General features: G+C 31.4%; 1 long non-coding RNA gene across 3 annotated transcripts; it reads right to left on the reverse strand.

Moving 5' to 3' along the window:
- Positions 1–2,406: 2,406 nt before the first annotated feature.
- LOC140007737 (uncharacterized) lies at positions 2,407–7,335 on the reverse strand. 3 transcript variants are annotated; one of them, XR_011815121.1, is made up of 5 exons: positions 5,739–6,864; positions 5,315–5,389; positions 4,448–4,502; positions 3,583–3,638; positions 2,407–2,599 (listed from the first exon to the last, which is right to left on the reverse strand). It is a non-coding gene; the product is annotated as an uncharacterized lncRNA (long non-coding RNA). The 3 variants fall into 3 exon arrangements; XR_011815122.1 differs by lacking the exons at positions 2,407–2,599; positions 5,739–6,864 and adding an exon at positions 6,885–7,335 and having other exon boundaries at positions 2,664–3,638; XR_011815120.1 differs by lacking the exon at positions 2,407–2,599 and having other exon boundaries at positions 2,664–3,638.
- Between the last annotated feature and the right edge of the window lie 1,467 nt (positions 7,336–8,802).

An 8,802-nucleotide genomic window follows, 5' to 3' on the forward strand; every position in this document is an offset into this window, starting at 1 on the left:
TTTCTAATTAGTAATTAGTTATATAAGTAGAGATATTTATGTAATTTCCTACTGCTCGTGAGCCGCTCGGACTTTCATACACATGACTCGAACTCGACTCGTGTTATAAACGAGCTGCTCGAGCTCGACTCGAACGTTGACCGAGCTGCTCGCGCGAGCAGATCAATTCGTTTGTATCCCTATGTATAATGAATGCAACTAAGGTGATATAATTATTAAATATATAATAAATAGGGTTTCAAATCTTTAGGGCTAATACATGGAACTACGGCGGTATAGTACTATAGTGTCATAATAAAAAAGAGTGAATGGCATAGTAATGGATAAGAAGGAGTTTCATTAAAAAGGATGCAAATTTCATCTGTGCGGATATTATTTTTTGGATGGAGATACTTATTAAATCATTTGTTGAAATGAGGTATAAAAATTGGATTAGTTATTTTGTAATATATATTTGGATTTACTAATATGCGTATTTGGTTATGCCTATATGTATATTGTGTGGGTCAGAATAATTGGATATTTGATTTATATTTAATTTCTAAATTTTGTTTGAAAGAACTATAAGGGAAGAACTAAATTTACACACTTATATACTAAATCCACATTCTATCGGCTTATTATATAAAGACTTTTAAAGTATTTAATTAGTTGTTCACATAACAGAAAGAAGAATAGTATTATGTTTTCTTGCATCGGGATACTCAGTTCATGCGCGCATCAATAGCTACTAATTAGTAACTACTTTAAAAAAAAGAAAACTTTGGGTAAAAAAAGAGAATAAAAGAAGGGAAAAAAAGGGAAGAAGGGAAAAAAAGGGAAAGGATACTCTATTATAATAATAACTATAAAAAAAGGGAAAGGATACTCTATTATACAGTATCCTTTCCCTTTTTTTCCCTTCTTTTATTCTCTTTTTTTACCCAAAGTTTTCTTTTTTTTTAAGTAGTTACTAATTAGTAGCTATTGATGCGTGCATGAACTGAGTATCCCGATGCAAGAAAACATAATAAAGAAAATACTGTAAAAAAAGCAATATTATAAAAAAGCAACAACCTTGTAAAAAAAGAAAATACTGTAGTTTAAAAAAAAAAGAAATCGGCAAGTGTTTTTGTTTCCCTAGAAATACTTAATTTCTACAGCGTTATTTTTCATTAATTAGCTACTAATAAAGAAAAAGCGAAGAAACAACATAACAACACAATTTTATATTCTACTATAATAATAGTATTATTATTGTTGAAAAAAACGGCAACTTTGGGAAAATTACTGTAAGTGAAAAAATATCGTTAGTATAAAAAAATGTAAGCCTGGGATTTGAATTTAGGAAACTTAATTCCTGCAGCCTTATCAATAACTACTAATTAATAACAATTTATTAAACACAACAGCACTATTCCATAATCTACTATAGTAATATTATTATTAGTATAAAGAAACTGAAACCCTAGGAAAATAACAAATATTTTAAGTAAAAAAAAAAAAGAAAAAAAATTGGCATTGGATTCGACGTCAAGTTAGCTAATTTATGTGACATTATCAGCAAGTATTAAAAAAAATAATAACCACTTAAAAAAAAAGAAGAAGGAAACAATGTGATGGAAAGAAAACACCAAATATTGTTAGTACCAAAAAAAAATAAAAAGTAAGCATGGCATTTGAATTCTGGAGAGTTAATTCCAGCAGCCTTATCAATAACTACTAATTAATAACTATTTATAAAAAATTGTTAGCTAAAAAAAAAAAGAGTAGACATGGGATTTGAATTTCAGAATGCTTAATTCCTAAGATTGAGTAAAAGAAAGGGGAAAAAAAAGGAAAGGAAATATAAAAATAGCAATCTTGGGATAAAAATTAAGGATGATGTTAGAACCAAACCTTATATTATATTATAAAAATTAAGGATGATGTTATCTAATAGTGTGATATATTGTTGAAACCAAAAACTTGATAATCCAAGAAACACATAATTTAGATGAAAATGATAGAACTCTCATAGAAAACAAATACAACAAAGGAATGATCAAATAAGTAAAGAGACCAATCAATCTTTAGGCCATTGTTGCTGCTCTCTATACATTTGCGTGAGCATTGTTTATTTTACTTCTACCATGAATGACAAAGCCTTGACCGCAGATGTGCAGATACTTGGAGCCTGCTTCAAAAGATATATTTTGGATTTGTTACTAGGCAGATTGTTTACCATTAAGATTCTAGCTCTTTTTCCATTCGGTTTTACAACGTATTTTTTACCATTATTAAGTTCAAAAAGATTATAATTCCTTTTTCATTAGATTTTTTGACAATTTTATTTTTATTATTTTTTTTGGATTGTTATTGGATCACATATTTCTCATGTATTCATATATACATATAGTGCATCAAGAGATAAGTGATGTAGCAGTATATCATAATACTTGCTTTCATATCATAGTTACTATTTTTGAATTAACATCAATTTGAGTAGCAATTGTTCTTTAACTGAGCGAATTTAAAAAATTGAAGCAGTTCGGGTTTTGTTAACCGCCTGTACCAGTGTGGATTTATCACCATCTTTGGTGCTTCTCTTTGTGCACGCTTCCATTGTCATGCTTGAAGGCTGGAAACAAAGGAAAAATGGAGACTTTAAGCAGGGATTCTCTTTAAGAATTGAGAAAATAAAAGACCCACAAAAGAAAGACAACTATAAATCACACTTAGCAACTATAATCTTCTCCACGTCACAATACAAGAGATTGAAAATTCCTGGAAAGTTCTAATATTTTGCCAACTTCATAAAAATCATAAAAGGCTTGTTGCCTAGAGAAAGGTCCTGTTTATCAAGTGATGCTAAAGCCAGCCAAAATCCTTTCAATTCAAAGAACTATGAAACAACATTAAAAAAATAAAATTTAAAAAAATTCCAGGTTTAGAAACATTATTATCAGCGGACCAGCTCAGTTAGATTATAACAAACGGTTTGAATAGATTCATTAGGCATCTCAAAAAACTGATGGAATTTCAAAAAAAGGTTCAACGGTCAAAAGGGTAAGAAGCATCCATTAATCAACCTAAACAGTACAATAATACAATCCCATAATTTACTGCAAAAATAAATGTTAGAGCTCTCTTGGAGCATCTGAGAGTGACAAATATCAGCAAAAGGCAATATTATGTTATCTTCAGAAAATGACATCAAAAGTAATCTCCAAGTATCATAAATGTTCCCCAGCATAGAATAGACTATTCTTGGATGAGTTATACTATAATATACAGGTAAGACACAAGATGCAAGTATCTTAGGGAAGGAATTCCATTGACTTCTCAAGCATGCTACTCTTACTTATAGCAACATGGTAATGCAAATATAGCTATTTTATTAGTTCCATTTTTCTATATGGTTAGACAGAATCAATAATCAGAGACTCATGGCACTTAAAAACAGGAGTTGCAAACATATTTTTTAAGCTTGCACAGATTTTGTTTAATCAATCGCAAATTGCCAATGGCTTAAATGGATGTTCAAACATCTAGGCATTAACGCAAGGCAAATATTAAAACACTAAATAAGTAGATCATTTACCATGAATTAATTCCCGTTACCTGCCTAAAACAACTCTAACAATTTTAGTCCATCCATTGCCAAGTATATTCCACGCCTGCATACGATTTCTAAATTTCAGATTATCCCATCCAATAAGAAAAAATTTGACCATCCAAATTGAAACAATCAGATCAGTAAAATTATGCTAGTCCTTGTAATTTAGTGAAAATTGACATAGGGTTGAAAGCAATTGGTTAGCTTGTACAGTTCAGATTCATGAAATATATAACTAAGAAGTTTTACCAAGAGATTTATTGCATTTTGTACTACTAAACTGTACCATGAAAGCCAGCCAAAAGGTACGAAGAAGGGAAGAAAAAAGCTCCATTGACAATAAAAAAAAACCTCTTGAATGGCAGGAAAGAAGAGAAGAAAAGCCATTTTGGTGGTGAACTAACTTTAATATAATTTATATTATATCCTCAAAATGTCATCCTATCAGATACACAAGCCAATCCCCTCAGAACAAAATTAGCAAAATTTTAATGAAAAACTTGTACTCTAGCAAAAGAAAAATGAAAAGGCAAAATTTATGCAAAGACATGAGGAAAAGGCACTTAGAAACAATAATCTAAAATAATGGAAATCCTTGATGACTTACAATGCTTTGGTCATTTGTGGCTGGAAACCCAGCAACTAAATACACACAAAACTATCAAAAACAGATCCAACATTTAATGGCATAGAGATGCAAAGCAAATAAAGAAATCAGGCATTCTCCTTAATGAATGGAAAAGGAAGCTCATGAAAGAGCATCCAAGTAATGAATAACCAGGAAAATCACAATCAAAACTTGATTAAAAAATATAAAAAATCACAGTGCATTAAAGTAAACTTTTTATTAGTGCATGAAATAAAATATACCATATCTTAGAGCATTGCAGCAATGTTGAAGAGGAAAAAGCCCAACTTTCTCCACCTGCAATCACAAAAAAAAAGTAAATTTTAGATGAGTAAAAGGGGAAGAAAACAATGAAGAGAAAATCAAATATACAAAAAAAAAAAAAGTTCACAATGCATAAGCAGCGACTTTTGAACTATCGATAGATGATAACGATCATGATGTCTGCAAAACACGACACAGAAACTATTAGACACCCAATTTCCAAATTGAAAGTATCTAGGTTCTTAACCTTCCCCATTGGAGAAATTTATCAAATAACACAATCATCCACAATGTTAAAACAGTTAGGCAGATAAAATATTGAGAAATTTATCCGAATAATAAAAAATAATTGCACAGCAAAAACATAGTGAGGCAAACAAAAGATTAAACAGATTACACCAATTACTCCAACATCGTAACTCGTTAGATTCAGTTCCACTGCCAGCTTAACATAAACTTTCACATTATCAACTGAATTTCAGAAACATTCAATTGAACTTGCTCCAATCAATAAAGTGAAAAATTCATGCTTTTAAAATTTCAATTGCCCTGTTTCCCGTAACTACTACATCCAACCATCCAACCTAAGCAAAAATTTTCAGCTTTCAACACCCAATTTGATGACATCAACAATTAGTAATATAGGAAACATCTCTTTATAGTTATTGTAGAAATAGCTATGGAATTTGATTAAAACTTAAATCATAAAGAGGGAAAATGGGATAAGTAGGAGGCGTAGTAGTAAAAGTAAAGATTAAAAAACCCCAAGTTTTGGAGTTTAAAAAAAAAAGGGGACAAATCAAGGGCAAAAAAAAATAGCACTGATATAAAAGACAAAGTATTACCTCTTCATGTGCTAATTCCACTGTCAAAGTTTATGAGCAGGAAGGCGGAAACACCCAAATGGATTTTGTGGTTCACTGGCATATCATTAATATAACACATCATAAAAAATGAAAGATAAAGTAATAATACGGATTTCTTTTTACTTCTAGCCAAAACAAACGGAAAACATTAGACACAAAAAAATAAAAGAAACAAAATAAGGGTTTTCTAACAAAAAATAAAAGAGAAATATTCAATAACAATAAAATGGAACAAAATAAGAAAATTTCAACAAAAACAACCATGCAACAGTCAGAAACTTGTGAATGGGAAACAGGAGATGAATCTGAGGAAGAAGAGTACAATGGGGAACAGAGGTCTTCTAGAAGTGCAAAAAAAATTTTAAAAAAATTTAATGCAAATCTGCAAAGAAAAAAAGATTACCTTATTAGTCTTGCTGCTTGAGGAAGAGGAAGATGACAGAGGAAAAGAAAAAGAGAGAGAATGACGAAAAAAGGAAGAAATGAAAAGAGAACCAGAAGAGACTGAGGGGGAAGAGAGAGATAAAAGCACATGTTTTCCAGCACAGGGTTTCAGGTGGTTTGGAAAATAAAAGGGAACGAAACCGGTACAAGAATTCCAGGACCAACAAGTCAACAACCACGGTGCACGTGATTTCCACATGAAGAAGGACGAAAGACCAACAACAAATTCCACCACCCATTCCCACTTTATATATAAGTTCTTTATAGTACAATACTACAAAGTTAAAAAATTGCAGGCCATACTCAATGCTGTATGTTGTTGATGTGCAAGGAGGCACCATGAACTTAACCAACCTTAATGCTGAAGTTTATTTTCATCTGTCATGTTAATGAAGGCAGGACAGCTATTGATCTATTATTAGAAGGAGAAAAGGGAACTCTACACTTGTTTGCACCACCAAAAAACAAATAGAAGTTGAAGTTCAGATGGGTCATAGTAGTTCAGTAGCAAAATGGTACTTGAATTCATTTATAATCCTAAATTTCAAGGCGAGTCATAATTCCAATCAGGTCAAGCGGAGTTAAACATATGACAGGCAAAATAACTACTTCATACTTTATTCATCAAGAATCAGCACAACACATCAGAATGTATCATTTTAGGAATTCCAAAATAGGGCATTGCGTGGATATATGAGCTTGGAAAAACCAACAATATGTTTATTCAGTAAGAATTGTTAGCCTAATATGGTCCTATTCTCTGCACAATAAAGGAAAACTAAGTGAGCAGAGTTGCAGAGAGTAACGGAATTTTCCAACAAGTATCCCTCTATAAGGTTTAGCAACTTCATTCTAGCTCCCTCTGCGGAATATTCTAGCTCGCTCTTAGGCAACAAATTCTCATTTCGAAAGAAATTCTGCATCCAGGGTATAAAAGTTAAAATCCCCAAATTTAACTTCTACACATTTGGAAATTAGCAATTTAGTGGAAAATAAAAGAACTTTGTAAATCTGTTATGCAAGAATTGCTCTTCTTATCGTCAAAGCAACCAAAGCGTAATTCCAGAGATTAATGAACAACGAAAGGGAAAAAAGATTAATGAACCTGGTATAAGCTTGAATTCCAGAGAGTTCGGAATAAGCGTGTGACGGCAAAAAACTTCAGGCTTCGGTGCTTCCTTTTTACTGATTGCAGAGACGACAAATAGAGACGGCACTCGGCACTCGGCGCTCGGCAGGCAAGGCAAGGCAATTGCAGAGAGAGGAAGCGGACTGAAGTGAAGAGGCAATTTCGGCAATTGACTACAGCAGGCAAGGCAATTTAGGCAATTGCAGAGAGAGGAAGCGGACTGAAGTGAAGAGGAAGACTGAAGTGAAGATTAGGGTTCAGAGTCTTTAGACACTTTCGGTCAAAAATGGAAATTTTGTCAAATTTTACTCAAAAATTGGAAAACCACGGTTCACGGTTTGAGTCGGTTTAATGGTTTGAACGGTTTTTTAACGAGTTTGACCGGTTCTTGATCCAAGTCAACTTAAGTTATGAACCGGACCGGACACATGACCGGTTCGCGATCGAACAGATCGAACCGGCCAATCTGATCCGGGTTTAAAAACATTGGGTACAGTCGGTTAGTTCAGATACATTGTTGCTCATTGGTGCGCATCGATTTCCTTTGTCAATCATAAAAAGAAATTGGATTCTGACAACTGAAGTTGGTGGTGGGCCGCTAGAATCTCCAATGAACCAACAAGTTCCGTAGACAAAAGCTCATGTGTCATTTGAATATGACTTGAATTATTATATTTAATTATTATTATTAGTTTGCTTGTTAGTTGCTTACATTTGATTTAAAAGATTACTATTACATCAATAGTTTATTACATTTAATTAGTGTTAATTTATTACATTTGATTAGTATTTGAATTAGTTTAATTAGCAATAATTTATTAATTAATAGTGTTATTAGTATTAATTGTATTATATTTTCCTGTTCAGTACAAGTACTATTTAGTACATGTTATTGCATCTTCTTGTTTAGGATTTACAAGTATTTAAGGTTTCTGTTGCTATTTAGTGCAAGTAGTTACTATTAATTATATTTAATATCTTCTTGTTTAGGATCGATTGATTGAATGTCATACGAGAAATAGTACCACCACAAAGCAATAATACAAGTACTATTTAGCAAATAGTAATAGTAACAGTAAAAGTAAACAGTACTAACAAAAATAACAGTAGTAAATATTAACCATAAAGAAAAGTCACGGTAATAATAATAATAAAGTAAATAGTAATATTACAAAAAAATGGTTAATAATAGAAAGGCAAATGGTGAATAGTAAAAGTTAATAGTAAAAGTAATTACTCAGTAATAGTAATAGTAAACAAAAAATTGTGATAAATGTTTCATTAATAAAAAAGTAGTAAGTAGTAGTAATTACTTAGTAATAGTAATACTAGGAATAGTGAATAAAAAATAGTAATAAATATTTCATTAATACTAATTAGGAATCATTAAATTATAACATAGTAATAGCATAAGTTACCGTTAATTTTATGTTTAAGGACAAATTTGTGCTTGTCTAATTATTATGTTACTTATTACTAGTGAATAATAATTTGTGATTGTTTTATTATGGTTGTGATTAATTTAGTATAGTTAATGTAAATTCATGTTTGGAATCACGTAAGCGCTTGATTCTAAAATAAATAATATTCACAACATTAGGTAAAAAATGTCAACATACCTTGCATTGGTGATTCAGTTTTATTGGAGAGACAAAATAGTGGAGACCTGAGAATCACTTTCATATGATCCACTGAGGTGCAAAACGATATTAGTGAAAGATCAAATAGATTACTATGGGTTGGTTGATAGTATACACCTACATAAGACTAGATCAAACTGTGCTCAATTTGAATCTATGGTTTAGGAATTTAGTAGGCCAAGTACCATTGCGGAACTATGCTTGGATATGAAGAAGACATGGATATGATGTACCATATGAAAATGACATCACCT

The sequence above is a fragment of the Coffea arabica genome, chromosome 5c (assembly GCF_036785885.1).
Source record: "Coffea arabica cultivar ET-39 chromosome 5c, Coffea Arabica ET-39 HiFi, whole genome shotgun sequence".
Lineage (NCBI taxonomy): Eukaryota > Viridiplantae > Streptophyta > Magnoliopsida > Gentianales > Rubiaceae > Coffea > Coffea arabica.